We start from the raw sequence: 14,988 nt of genomic DNA on the forward strand, positions 1-14,988 counted from the left end.
AAAACTCAGACATTCAAAATCCAGTCTTCATCATACTTGGAGGGCGGGTGGATGACAGCCGACTGAAGACTCGCAGTGTGTTTTACACTTCCCAAACTGAATAGACCAATAAACCAGGAACTGGTTCAGAAATCAAACAAATCATGAAACAAAACAAATCACCATTTCCTTCAGTTCCTGCTCATCCCTACTGGCAACTGATTGCAGCTGACACAGGAATGAAGAGGAAAGACACAAAATTGACCCCGAAAATGGACCATAACTTTATTAACTAGTGAAATCTGCAATGAAATCTTGAAATTCCTTATGTAACTCTAACTGAGTGTGGGTAAATATCACCCTTCCTTATGCTACTCTATTCCGAGTGTGGGTAAATATCACCCTTGGGTGATTCAGTGATGATCATGTGCCCCCATCTTACTCCATCTTACTCTAGCGCAGTTGCTAGGAATGATGGTCTCATGTTAGGACCTGCTGTTTTGGGCCAGGTTCCACACTCAACCCCTTCAGTTGTTCCTTCGTCCTTTTCAGAACATTATAGGGAACAAAATTCACAAACTGGTGACGTTGCCACCAGAGGTGACAACCCAGTTACAGTGGTGGCTGGATCCGGTCCGCTTTCTTCCGGGCCATCCACTCCACGAACCCAGTCTATGGGGCTGGGGCTGGGGAGCTCACTCGCAGGATCAAATGATTCAGGGACAATGGGAGCCCCACGAGATGAAGCGCAGTATCAACCTCTTGGAGCTCAGAGCGATTCGTCTAGGGTTGTTAGGTTTGCAGGCAGTCCTGATAGGTTGCCATGTCCTAGTAAAAACTCAACAGCCAAGGCGTATGTGAAATGACAAGGAGGAACCCGGGTGAAATCTCTTCACGCCGAGGTGAAGGTTCTTTTCGAGTGGGCGGAAGCCAATCTCCAGTCGATCAAGGCGGTTCATGTTCCCGGAAAGGACAACCTGCTAGCGGATTGGCTCAGCAGACGTTTTCTGGACCAGACGGAGTGGGTGCTGCACAGAGATACCTTTGGTCTGATAGTGGACAGATACGGTCCAGTGTTGGTGAACTTGTTTGCCACGGCAGAGAATCATCAGGTGGACAGGTTCTCCCCCAAAAACAGAGATGTAGAAGCAGAAGGGACCAATGCGCTCAGTGGTGAGTGGCCGACAGGGCTACTGTATGCCTTCCCACCCATTCCACTATTGCCCAGGGTGATTCAGAGGGTAGTGGAGTTAAGGGCAGAGATGAGCCCTGAAGGAAACATTGTAAAACCAATCCTGAAAAAGCATCCATGCCCCCAGAAGACCTTAATGACTACAACTTAGTCTTTTTTTTTTTTTAACTAATTTGGATTGAACTACAGTTCCCAGGTGGTAGAGTGAGAATGGGAAAACCCAATGAATGCTAACAATGACATGTGTTGGGGGACAAGCAGGAAGACAAAATTGAAAAAGTTGGAGACAGAGCAACGAGCCACACTGCTGTCACAATTCCCTATCCCAGCAGGACTGAGACAATGAAGGAAATTAGGGCTGTGGCAACTTTTCTCTGTGAATGCATTCAGTAATTGAATGTATCTGACCTGATAGCTGAAATCAAGGCGAGTCAATCCCCAGATCTATTTGGTTTGGTAGGGAATGGTGAGCAGTTTTAGAACTGGTTTGCAACTGAGTATGAGCTGCACTTACTAGCATTTAGTGGCTTGAGCACCTGAAGGCAGCCAATCAGAGCAGTCCTTCATGACGCCATTGGTTGCCTAGTAGAAACTAGAAAGTACATGAAAGGGCTTCTCCAAAACAGTCTCACAGCTTGTACCCTGGGAAATGGTCTTTAAGGTGCTACTGGATGTGAATTCTGTTCTGCTGCTACAGATGAAAATAGCTAAAAGGTAAAGGTAGTCTCCTGGGCAAGCACCTGTCTTTTCCGACTCTGGGGTGACGTTGCATCACAATGTTTTCACAGCTGATTTTTTACAGGGTGGTTTGCCATTGCCTTCCCCAGTCATCTACACTTTTCCCCCAACAAGCTGGGTACTCATTTTACCGACCTCGGAAGGATGGAAGGCTGAGTCAACCTCGAGCCGGCTATCTGAACCCAGCTTCCCCCGGGATTGAACTCAGGTTGTGAGCAGAGAGTTCGGACTGCAGTACTGCAGCTTTACCACTCTGTGCCACGGGGCTCCTTGAACATGGCTACCCACCTAAAACTATCAAAACCAGCCTGCCCTCCATCACAGGTCTCATGTGGCAGGATTTTTTTGTTTTTCACCTAGCACAGCATTTGCTTCCAAAATGTTCCTTTTCTTTTATGGTTGCTTTGTACTGTGGTGCACAACTTTATTACCTTTTTAAACTTTATTTTTAAAAGACAGAGAAAACAGACCGGTGTGTGTGTGTGTGTGTGTGGATTACCACTTCCATCCTGCTTTGAAAAATTGCACATGTGCAAAAAGCTCCTGATCCAAACAGAGCAGCTGCTGTTATCATCACTAAGGAATTTTGAAAGAAAGACCAGAGGGCAGGATTTTTTTTTTAAAAAATGGCAACTGGGTCGCAACCAGTTCAGCTGATAACTGAAAAATGAGCTGCCTGATCACAACTGATGATCAAGATGCAATCTGCAAGGAAATCACTTCTTTTGCAAGCTGAGATTCCCCTCCTCACCCTTGCCAGGTACATGATGTGAAAGAATAACAGACAGGAACAGCCTTGGCAAACCCCGCCCCCCAAACTGTTCTCTGAGCCAGTTTGGTATAGTGGTTAAGTGTGCGGACTCTTATCTGAGAGAACCGGGTTTGATTCCCCACTCCTCCACTTGCAGCTGCTGAAACAGCCTTGGGTCAGCCATAGCTCTTGCAAGAGTTGCTCTTGAAAGGGCAGCTGCTGTGAGAGCCCTCTCAGCCCCACCCACCTCACAGGGTGTCTATTGTGGGGGGAGAAGATATAGGAGATTGTGAGCCGCTCTGAGTCTCTGATTCAGAGAGAAGGGCAGGGTGTAAATCTGCAAGTCGTCGTCGTCGTCATCTTCTTCTAATGAAGCTTAAATTCAGGAATAACTGAATGAATGCAAAGCATGGTGAGCATCAGGAACTCCTTCTCCTCTTCCTCCTCTTTCGTCTTCCACAATGAACTTTTTGTTCACAAGGGAAAAGAGCAGAGTCCAGATGCTATGCAACCTGTACCTCCAGCAGGATGTATTAAAAAAAAAAAGCTATTTCATAAAAGAACAAAAAGAACGGATGAGAGGTGGCGTGAGCGATCTAATGGTGCCTGCATGCAGAACATTTTCAATCTGATTTTGAATGTCCAAATAACATTTTTTTTCAAGGTTTGAGGTCTTTGCTTGCAACTTTTTTTTGCAGAAATAATGAAATATGAACAGAGTAGTTAGGATATCCTGGTTCCTTTTTGCTCGATGTCACACTCACAAAGTGTTGAACATTCATTCTGGAATCAGTGCATGGCACACGAAAGCAATGCTCCTGTCAGCCATTGCCACTGCTCTGAAATGCAGAGGCAACTAACACAAATCCTTGGGTGTACACTCTTGTATACACAAATGTACACTCTTTGCATTCCTATGTTCAACGTATTCATCAACCTACCCTTGGAGGTCTCTCATGGCCTTCTTCCGATGCATGCATGTGCACGCAAGGAAGGAAAGAAGAAGAATAAAAGCAGACACCAAGGAGCCATGCATTCCACTGTAAGCCCCAACTTAATATAATGATTTATATTAGGGCACCAGGGTTCTTCATTTTCTCATCATGAAAGTGACAAATCAGTTGATGCGTCTTAAATTAATTTTTTCCCCCTGGCAGCAACCCCTCAGTGGCCCCTTCCTTGAGTGTGCCTTGGGTAGCAGCTAAAATATTAAGAGGGGAGGGGAAGACAGAGGAAGAGAGAGACTCCCTGGGGGCCTTCAGCAAGGATGAGAACGCTTTTAAAAATAATTCCTATAAATCAACTGTCTCTCTGAATGGGAGTACAAACTTTTAAGAACTTGCCCTCCCATAAGGAGCCTTTCCCCCAGATGTCCTTTTTTTTTAAATGCAAAAGAATGATAACATGTCTCCCGTGCTCTGCTCATCAGCCCCAAGGCTAGACCAAAGGCAGCGTGCTGAGGAATCAGCATATGGAGGTGTTTTACGCCAAACCAGAACCTTAGTTCACCTAGCACAGTGCTATCTGCCCAACTGCAAGTATTTCTTCTCCAGACTTGGGAAACTGGCCTTCCAGCTGAAGGTTGCCAGCCTCCAGGTGGTGGCTGGAGAGCTCCTGGCATTGCAACTGATCTCCAGGCAACAGGAACCAGTTCACCTGGAGAAAATGGACTCTATGGCATTATACCCCATTGAAGTCCCTCTCCTCCCCAAACACCACCCTCCTCAGGTTCCACCTTCAAAATTTTCCAAGTATTTATCAACCCAGAGCTGGCAACCCTACCTCAGCCTCTTGCTTCATGCAGTCCTTTAACTGGGATTGAACCCACAATCTTCTGGGTGCAGGGCATTTGCTCCTTTGCTGAGTCAGACCATTGTTTTATCTAGTTCAGTCTTTCCTCTGATGACTGGCAACAGCTCTTCTGGGCTTTAGGCAGATAAGGGATCCTTCATTCAAAACTGCTACCAGAGATGCTGAAGGTCTTCTCGGGGACCTCTTGCATGGGAATGAGGGCCTCTGCCATTCTCTTGGCCCTTCTCCCTAATAAATGAGACCATGTTATACTATGTCAAACTGCTGAGTCTTCATGCCAATATAGGTAACTGAACTGAGAAACTGAAACCACTGAGTCCATTTTTTTCTATCTTGACTAATGTTCCCCTAGCCCCACTTTCAGTTGGGGAAAGGTGCTGAGAACCTGTTTCCAGAAATCCTTTAACTGGATATGGAAAGGAATGAACCTGGGACCACCTGTGGGCAAAAGCATGACTTCGGTCCTGCATAACATGACAACATGCCATATACAGAGTCTGCTCATGGAACCATTGAGCTACTCCAACTGGAAGCATCTCTCCGGGCTGTCAGACAGGTAACAGTTTTCTCCAACTCTCCTTATGCTTTTTTAAGGGGCATGGGATCCAGCACCTTCTGGAAGCAACAGAACAAAGTAGGAGTCCAGTAGCACCTTTAATCAAATATCTTCTTTAAGACCAACGTAAGCTTTCATACGCATGCATTCTTCATCAGACAATGGAATGGGGTACAGTGAGCAAAGCTACATAAAGCTGGTGGGCAGTGGTTAAGAATGCAAAGTGGTACAAAGTTAGAATCCAATGGCAAAACCGTGAAATTAACAAATCAAAAGAACATTTGGTCTGGATAGCATTTGCGTGGGAAACCAATAAAACAGTAACGTGTCAGAACAGGAGAATGAGGCGATAAATGCTGTCTATTAATTGCTCTGTTGCTTGCAAGTCTGGGTTAAACTGAGGACATGTCTTTGCCAGAGGTGTTCCTGTCCACCTAATTTACTTTTTAACATGTAACATCTGGATCTGTCCTCTGGAAGCAAAACATCTGCTCTGCCACTGAATCCAACCATTGGTCCATTTCGCTCAGTATAGTCTGTTTTGCCCTATGTTGGAAGAGCTGGAGTGCAGATATATCTTCCTCAACAGTTAACTGATTTGAAAGTCCTCAACTGGAGATGCCAGGGACTGAACCTGGGACCTGCTTGCCTAGACTGTGTTCTGCTGTTGAACAAGCAGTTCCTCAGCCTTTCAACTCTTGTTATTTGGCTCTTGTTAGTTCCTCAGTGCATCTAGCCCATGCATCTAGCCCATTGCTCTACCTCCTAGCAGCAATTACAGCACCTTACTTGATATCCTTCAGCAATGCTCAGGATTCAACCAGGGCTTCCCAGTACATCCATTGGCACTCACTGATCTTTTCAGAAAGTAGGTGGGGTCATTTTAAGGCAGGTTTTGTTACTGGCTCCCCTCACTCCAATGGAAGTCTTCCACTGGATAAACATATGGAGAACTGGATAAAAATATGGAGCAGAGGTCCATCAGTGGCTATTAGCTACAGTGTATTGATGGAACTCTCTGTCTGGGCCAAGTGATGCTCTGTATTCTTGGTGCTTGGTGAGGGGCAACAGTGGGAGGGCTTCAAGTGCCTTGGCCCCACTGATGGACTTCCTGGTTTTTTGGCCACTCTGTGACACAGAGTGTTGGACTTGATAGGCCATTGGCCTGATCCAATATGGCTTCTCTTATGTTCTTGTGTTCACCAGAGGATGAGGAGGAGTGGTGGTAAGCAACTGGGTTTTCTTTAGCTAGTGTGTGGTTCCATTTCCCCTTCAGAATTTCCTTCTCCCCAGGATGGTGTGATGAGGAAGGTGTTTCATTTGGCTCCACCTCCAGCAGCAGACATTCACTACATCTCCCACAGAAGTCATTTTGAGGTAGCACTCAACATCCCCTCTCAAAATTTCCCAGGTGCCCACAGCCTCAAAAGGGTTGAGAATCCATGAAACCAGACCTACAAGCAAAACATGTGCTGTACCACTCAGATACAGCTTACATCTTCTGTTTAACCATGGAGCAGGAACACTACTGCCTGCCTGGTTTGAGGAGATTACTTGTTCTCCAGTCTCATTTGTCTCTTGGTCCCTGGACAGCAATGGCTAACAAGGGTGCCAATTAGCCCTAATAACACTGGTGGCTTCCATGTGAGGATAGTTATCCTCAAAGAGCTGAACTAAAGGTGTCGTCCCATTTCATGCTAGTTTATTGCCAGGGCTTTCCAACATTTCAGAGAAAACAACAAAGGTGCACTTGTAAGACACCAATTCTCATACCGGGAATCAATGCTCAATTCCTCCCACACATTATTGTACATTAGTGAAGATTTTCCTCCATCGGCTATATGATGTACTAATTTACTCTGCAATTTTCTGCTCTCCACATATGTAAAAGCTTTTGGGATAGATAGATAGATAGATAGATAGATAGATAGATAGATAGATAGATAGATAGATAGAGTGTGTCTGTCTGTCTATCATCTGTATGCTTTATATTATATACTGTATTATATATATAATATAGCTGTCATACAGCATAAACATTCCAAAATAGATTGGCAGTGTGTTGCATGATAGCTACACACCACGTCACCATTGGTAATCCCTGGGCCGAAGGAGGCTAAACTGAAAGTCACCAGGGAAAGGGTCTTTTTGATCGCTGCCCCCCCACTGGTGGAACCAACTGCCAGAGGAAGTACGGGCCTTGCGGGATCTTGGCCAGTTCCGCAGGGGCTGCAAAACCATCCTCTTCCAGCTGGCCTTTAATTACCATAGTAGATGGAAGGTCGTCGCACTGAAAAATGGAATGATACAATATTTAGATCTTAGTATCAAATGAAATGAAATGCTGATTTTTATTGAATGTATAATTTTATTGAATGTACTATTTTATAGGATGTATTATTTTTTTACTACTGTGAAATTTTATGTTGTGAGCTACCCTGAGCCTGCTTCGGCAGGGAGGGCAGGACAAAAATCAATACAATAAAATAAAATAAATGTATGTTTGTATGTATGTATGTGATTTCTATCCCACCCTTCCTGCCAAAGCAGGCTCTGGGTGGGTAACAACATAAAGTCACACAATAAGATACATGGGATAATGAATTGTCTCTAAAAAGCTAAAAAATACATCAATTTAAAACAGCTAAGTAAACATTAACATGGCAAGTATTAGTACCTTGAGTCTGGTTAGAAATTCAATAAATCAAGGGTGGCCAACGGTAGCTCTCCAGATGTTTTTTGCCTACATGGCCAATGACTGGGGCTGAGGGGAGTTGTAGGCAAAAAACATCTGGAGAGCTACCATTGGCCACCCCTGCAATAAATAAATCTGCTCAGTGGTGGTTTAAGCCAGAAATCTAGGTAACAGTTTAAGGTGGTTTGAGCAGGTTTAAGCAGGAGGGGACAGTCCTGTTGGATGTCCACTGCCACTACTTAAAGCCTGGCAGAGGAGCTCCATCTTATAGGCCCTGTAGAATTGTAATGTCCTGCAGGGCCCTGATCTCTAGGCAGAGTTCATTCCACTAGGTCAGGGCCAGGGCCAAAAAGTCCCAGGTTCTAGTTGAGGCTAGACGGACATCTTTTGGGCTGAGGATTGCCAGTTGATTTTGATTGGCTGATCTTAGGGGCCTTTGGGGTACATATGGGTACAGGCAGTCCCACAGTTATATTGATCCCTGGTCATTCAGGGCCATAAAGGTTAAAACCAGTACCTTAAATTGGATTTGGAACTCTATTGGCAGCCAGTACAGTCTGCAGAGGACCACCTGAATGTTTTCCCGTACAGGTGTCACAGTCAGCAGGTGAACTGCTGCATTCTGCACTAGCTGTAACTTCGGGATCAGGTGCAAGGGTAGGTCTACATAGAGCGAGTTACAATAGTCTAATCTGGAAGTGACCATTGTATGGATCACTGTAGCCAAATTGCAGGATGGGAGGTAGAAAACTAGCTTCTGAACTTGCCAAAGATAAAAATAAGGCTGATTTGGCAACCACTGTGACCAGGACCTCTATCGATAAGGAGGTATCCAGTGCCACACCTATACTCCAGATCCTGAACACTGGGGTCTAAAATGCCCCATCCATGGTCAGGAGCTGAATTTCTCTATCCAACCCAGTTCTCTATCCAACTCAGTTCATGTACAGGACCTCTGTTTTTGTTGAATTTGATTTCAACCAACTCTGCTGCAACCAACCAGCCAGCCACAGCTCTCAGTGCCCGGTCGACAGTGTCTGGGGCTGAGTTCAGCTGAATGTCATTAGCAGATACAGCTGGATGTCATCTGCATATTGATAGCACCCAAGCCCAAACTCCTGGATTAGCTGGATGAGAAGGGTGCATATAAATGTTAGCATTGGGGAGAGAATTACCCCCTGAGGGACCACACAATCCAATGGGAATTGTGGGGAGACCATCTCCCCTAGCACCACTCTCTGTCCCCAACCTTGGAGAAATGAAGAAAGCCATTGTTGAGCAATCCCCAGAATCCCCCACTTGATGAAGTGGTGGGTCAAAAGATCATGGTTGACCCTGTAAAATGCTGCTGTCAGATCAAAAAGCAACAGCAGCACTGATCTGCCTTGTTTAGTGGTCCTGTGCTTCCATTGAGATACTTCTATGCAAGCGGAGATTGAACTAACTGAGATTGGAGGAGGATGCTAAACCAGTGGCAGCTCTAGCAACATCTTAATGAGGCAAAGACAGAGACTAAAAAGGGACAGGGATTGACTGGGGCAACCAAAATTATAGAAACTCTCTCAAATAGGAATCATTGGAGCATTTAGATGAGGATGATTCTTTATTGTTGTGCCATTTTCTCTCTCCTTGAACTTCAATGTGTTTTTCCGATGCTATTTGTGCATCAGTAAGTGAGTATCACACAACATAAACGCATGCATATACAGTACATACTTTGTGAATATTAATTCCATAACAATTGCACATTAAAATCATGCAAGATGCATCGACGAGGCGAACATTTAAAGTCCAATAGCAAAAAACAGATAAAACTACAAGTTGAAAAAACAAGATTTAAAAAGCAACTGAGTATGAAATATTTTCTCATCCTCAAATCAAGTTTGATTTTCAATAATTCACAATGTATCAGAAAGGAGGGAGAGAAAGACTAATAGAAATACTCAGGGGAAGTAAGACTTCTGTAATGACATCTTGTAAGAGCGTAGAAACATCTTAATTTCAAAGTTTTTAGAAGGCAGCTTTCTAGTCCTCATGGCTTCCGCGTTAAGTTTTTGCACTGATGGCCCCTGGATAAATCCTGATGAAATTATCAGGTGTCAGAGGAGAAGCTGAGTAGAATGCGTTACGGCCAGGGAATTGGACTTCAGGACCCTGGATAGTTCTTTGCCCCTGTCCCAAAGTAACAGCGAACAAATTATGCCAATGAAATGCAAATCCGCTTCATACATTCATATACAGCTGGGTATGGCTCTGCCGAAATATCTCATTTTAGGAACTGGAAGGCTCCCTGAACAGCTCCTCTGCTCTCATTTCATTTTTGGTCTTTGCGCGCTGGCGAAATGAATCACAGACTCGCAAGCCCACTGCTGATTCCCTTTTTATTAGCATCTTTTCTTCCTTTCTGACTGGAAACTTCCAAGTCCTCCTTTTTTCTACACACGCATACACCCCTCAGGAAGTCAATTAATTATTTCCTGGCTGCCCCTAGTGCAAGTTTGCCTTGAGAATTCCCCCCACCGGTTTTTCTCACACAGTCCCGATTCCCTGTGTAACAACAGCAAAAAAAAAAAAAAAAGATTTCTCAGTTAAAGCTTTGAATGGTTATTTCTTTTAATTTCTACATTTAATCCCTTTGCCACTTCGCCCGCACTTGGGCTGAGAATAGAAACATCTCCTGACTTTATCTAAATCATTGTCAATTAAATTCTTCTTTAATTGTCCATCTTCCTCCCCCCCCCCTCCCCCAGCTAAGCTGTGCTGTATCTGCTTCCCTCCCCGGCTCTGTTCCTCGATCATCTTCCTGTGTTAACTTTGCAAAGATGCCAAAATAAAATCAAAACTTTGGCAAGACGGATTCCATTTCATGCGGAATATGTGGTTTGAATGTGTCCTAGAGCTCAGCTGACGTTGGCAGGCAACGGGCAAACTTCCCTTGGCTCAGTTTGAAATTGGCTCAACATGTTATGAGCTTCCTCAGCAGCATTCAGAAAAGGCTCATCTGTTTCCCAACAGTTCCCTTCTGAGTCATAGCGTTGGATCAGAATGCTTTCCAGATGAGGAAAGTCTAAGGAATTTGGGACCTGACAGTTTAGGAGGGGGGGGGGAATGCAATTAAGGGGAGATGTGGTCGGAATTTATAAAAGGATGCACCAAGCAGAGAAAGCGGATCGAAAGAACTTTTTCTCCTTCTCAAATATTAGTACTGGTGGGCACCCAGTGCAGTGGATTTGTCAGTAGATTGAGGAGATGCCAAAAGTATACGCTTCTTCACTTAAGGGTTAGCTTGTGGAACACATTGTTACAAGATGTAGTGGAGGTCACTTGCAAGGGTGGCCAAACTGCAGTTCGGGAGCCACATGTGGCTCTTTCATGCAAATTCTCTGCTAACAGATAGGCATTTAGGGGCTGATTGGAGGTGTCCCAAATCAGGCCAGCTCTAAAAGAGCCACCTCTAAGTATCCACATGCTCCCTGGCAGGGTGGCCTTATTCCATCTGCAAGGTGGCTTGGTGTGATCAGACGGGGGCGGGGGGGCTCAGAAGCCGGACCGCTTCCCCCCCCCCCATGAGTTAAGCACTCAAGTGCTCAAGAGCACTGGGCAGTTTTTAAGGGAAACCCCCCCCCCCAGAAGCCGCTTGAGGCTTGGCGGATTCACACTGCCAAGGCGCCTCACTTGCATGCTTCTGCGTCCAGACACCGAAGAGGCGACTGGCGTGCAGCTCAAATATTTGCTACCATTTCAACAGTGATAGCTTTTTGAGCCACTCTGAGATTGCTGGAGGACCGGGGGGAGTATGGGATGAGGACAGACAGCAGATGTTAGCATCGGTAAGGATTTTGGGGGTCGATTTATGAGGCATCTCTGAGTTGGCCCAAACTGCCCATCTGTTATCACCTATTGTGTGGCTCTTGGAGCCCCCCCCCACCCCATTGGCTGGCTTGGGGAAGGTATTTCTCTCTTTAAATCACTTCTCCAAGTCAAACCAGCCATCAGCTTGGAGAATGCATTTAAAGTTAAAGTTGCTTTCTTTCCACCTCTCCCGCCCTCCTTCCTCCCCTTCCCTCCTTCCCATCCATCCATCCTTGTCTTGTGGCTCTCAAACATCTGATGTTCATGTCTTGTGGTTCTCTGACATTTGTCATTTATTCTATGTGGCTCTTGCATTAAGCAAGTTTGGCCACCCCTGGTCACTAGCATCATAATGGGTTTAGAAACATTTATGCAAGACAGCTATTGATGGACCTGTTAGTTCTGATGGTTAAATGAAAATTCCATACTCAGAGACAGTATACCTCTGAACACCAGTTGCTGAGGGGCAACCTTAGGCAGAGGTGTTAGCCTCCATGCCCCACTTGCAGGCCTTTCGGGGGCATCTGATTGCTCACTGTTGTAAAACATCGGAGTACATGGGCCTTTGGTCGGGGGTCTGGAAGGGCAGTGCCTATATTGCTGGCATGTGTGCACCATCATGGCACTTCCTGGGAATTGTAGTGTAGGGATGGGCATGGACTGGTTCAGGAGCTAAAGTTAGTCATGAATTTGGGCCAGTTTGTGGTTTGCAAAGCCATGTTTGAGAACTGAGGGACAGCTACGAACTTCCGTGAAAAGCAGAAAACGGGGGTCTAAATGGCTCATGAACCGATGCAAAGCAGTTTGATTCATAAACTGGTGTATCGGTTTGTGGTTCAGTTCATGGTTCAGCCACGAACTAGGAACCAAACTGAACCATGAAAATGTGGTTCTTGCCCATCCCTATTGTAGTGTGAAAGGCTACTTTGAACTTCTGCCTCTCCTTTTCAAAATCCCCAGACCCACAGAAAGTTTCTGTAATAACTCAGAGCACTATGAACTCAACACATTTGTACAGCAAATCGGTTCATACAGAACTGGGATCTTTGCCTTTCAACCAGTCTCCTGAAACTGCTTCCTTTCTTGTTGCTCCTGATGTGCTATTTTTTTAGCTCCTTCCCTTGTTAGATTGCACATACTTGTGCCTGGCATTATGGAAAAAAATATGACTATCCATGATTATGGTTGCCAGGGCAGCACTGACAACTGGCAAGAGATTGTGGGGGATGGGGTGAGATTGGTGTCATGCTAACACTGCAACGTCACCTGTGGTGGAAATGGGAAGTGATGTCATCATATTGGTGTGGCACTCTAGGGTTCACTCAAAACTCTATGGTTTAGCTACAGAGTTTTTGGTGACTCTTAGAGTATCACACTGACTCAATGATGTCACTTCCCCTCCATGTTAGAAATGGCATTTGGACATTGGCACAATGTTGAATGGCTCCCTCATTTCCCCTCCACCTCTGTTCTGAGCAGTGGCAGGGAAGAAGGGTCCATAGAGGGAGGTCACCCCTTATGCTAGGAGATCTGGCTACCCTATCCATGATCAATTCCATTATTGCTTACATGTGAAGCCATTCTTTGAAACTGAATCCAGTACCTCAAGAGTTCAGAGTCTCTGGACAAAATGAAGGAAAGGAGAAGATTTGCTGTTGGAATATGGGAAGCTGCCCATTGCATTTTAATAGCTGTAGTTTGTTGCTGTGTAGATGTTTGACCCATTAGGGAAACCATAGTCTGCCACTGGGCAGACTAGAGCCCTTGGTACTGAAATAGAAAAGGCAGAGTAGCAGGGGGAAAGAAAGATGGAGGGAAAAGTAGAACAGGGGCTGTAAGAGGAATAAAATCTTGTGTTAAGAATCCTGTCTTGTTTTTTCTCCTCACCTGCACCAAGCTATACAGCACTCTCATACTTACTTATTTCACTTTTATCCCAGCCATTCTCCAAGGAGCTAAGTGTAGTGCATATAGTTCTCTACTCCTGTGTTTTATCCTCACAGGCATCTCAAGAGATAGCTTTGCGGTGTGGGTTAGTGGTTAGAGTGTCTGGGGAGACCAGGATTCCAATCCCTACTCTGCCTTGGAAACACACTAGGTGACCTTGGGGCCTTCACCCTGACCCAACTTGACCTGTTGTGAGGGCAGAGTGGAGAAAAGGAGAATAATGTTCTACACTACATGATGCATGGTATAAATAAATTAACATAAAATAGTTGGGCTCGAGTAAGGTCACCTACCAATAGGGTTACTGTCTCAATGATTCAGAATATTCAAGTAACCTTGTCATTGTAAAGAAAATGCCTCTCCCCCGAGTTCCCATCCACATGCCTTATCAACAAGCCAGGAATGTGTGGGAACTAGGAGATGTTGTAGTGACTAAATGGATAGCTGATAGCACCCTTTGAACCCAATATGCAATTCACATCTGTATGTTATGCTTTTGAAGTTATCTGCAACTTTGCCTTTGAAGTAACCTTTAAGATTCTATGCTGTGTGAAACTCTGAATCACTTCCAAGTTTCGGTCTTTGGAGCAAGTGTTGGATTATCAATAAAGCAAGTCTTTGATTTAAACAAAAGCTTGAGTATTCGAAATACCAGTGCTTGACATTACCTGCTCTGGTTTGGAGATTTTGGGGGTGATGCCTGGAGATAGTGGAGTTTGGGGTGGGGAAGGACCTCAGCAGGATATAATCCCATAGAGCAGGGGTGTTGAACTCTTTTGTTATGAGGGCTGGATTTGACCTAAATGAGACCTTGTTGGGCCGGGCCATGTTGGGTTGGGCCGAGCCATGTCGGGCGGGGCCATATGAGTACACATTTAAGATTAGGTAGCAGAGATATAGATTTTATAAAGAACACAGACAAACACACACACATTTTAAAACTTAAAACATTAGCACTCATTGGTCTTAAAGGTGCTTTCTTTGCATTTCTCCCATGGGATCCAGGGGAACTGGGCAAAGGAAGCTCTGCCTCTTTCCTTCCTTCCCCAGGGGACTGAGGGGGGGAGGCACCTCAGCCTATAGAAGGAAAAGAGGCTTGGCCCAGTAGCTCTGCTGTGCAATTGAGAGAGCCTGGCAAAGCAAGCTATCCCTCTCGTCCTTCCTTCCCGAGGAAGAAGCCTCAGCCAATGGAGAAAATAGAGACTTTGCTCTATAGCTCTGCTGTGTCATTGAGCAAGCCTTGCAAAGCAAGCTGTTATAAAGAAGGAAGCAAGAGAGAGGGAGAAGGAAGCAGATGACAGTCAGTTGCTCAGGGGCCTGATTCAGCCCCCAAACTGCATGTTTGACACCCCTGCCATAGAGTTCACCTTCCTAAACAGCCATTTTCTCCAGGGGAACTGATCTCTATACCATTTAATCAGTCAAAATTCCAGGAGATCACCAGTCACCACCTGGAGGTTTGCAGC

This window comes from Heteronotia binoei, chromosome 12 (genome assembly GCF_032191835.1).
Source record: "Heteronotia binoei isolate CCM8104 ecotype False Entrance Well chromosome 12, APGP_CSIRO_Hbin_v1, whole genome shotgun sequence".
NCBI lineage: Eukaryota > Metazoa > Chordata > Lepidosauria > Squamata > Gekkonidae > Heteronotia > Heteronotia binoei.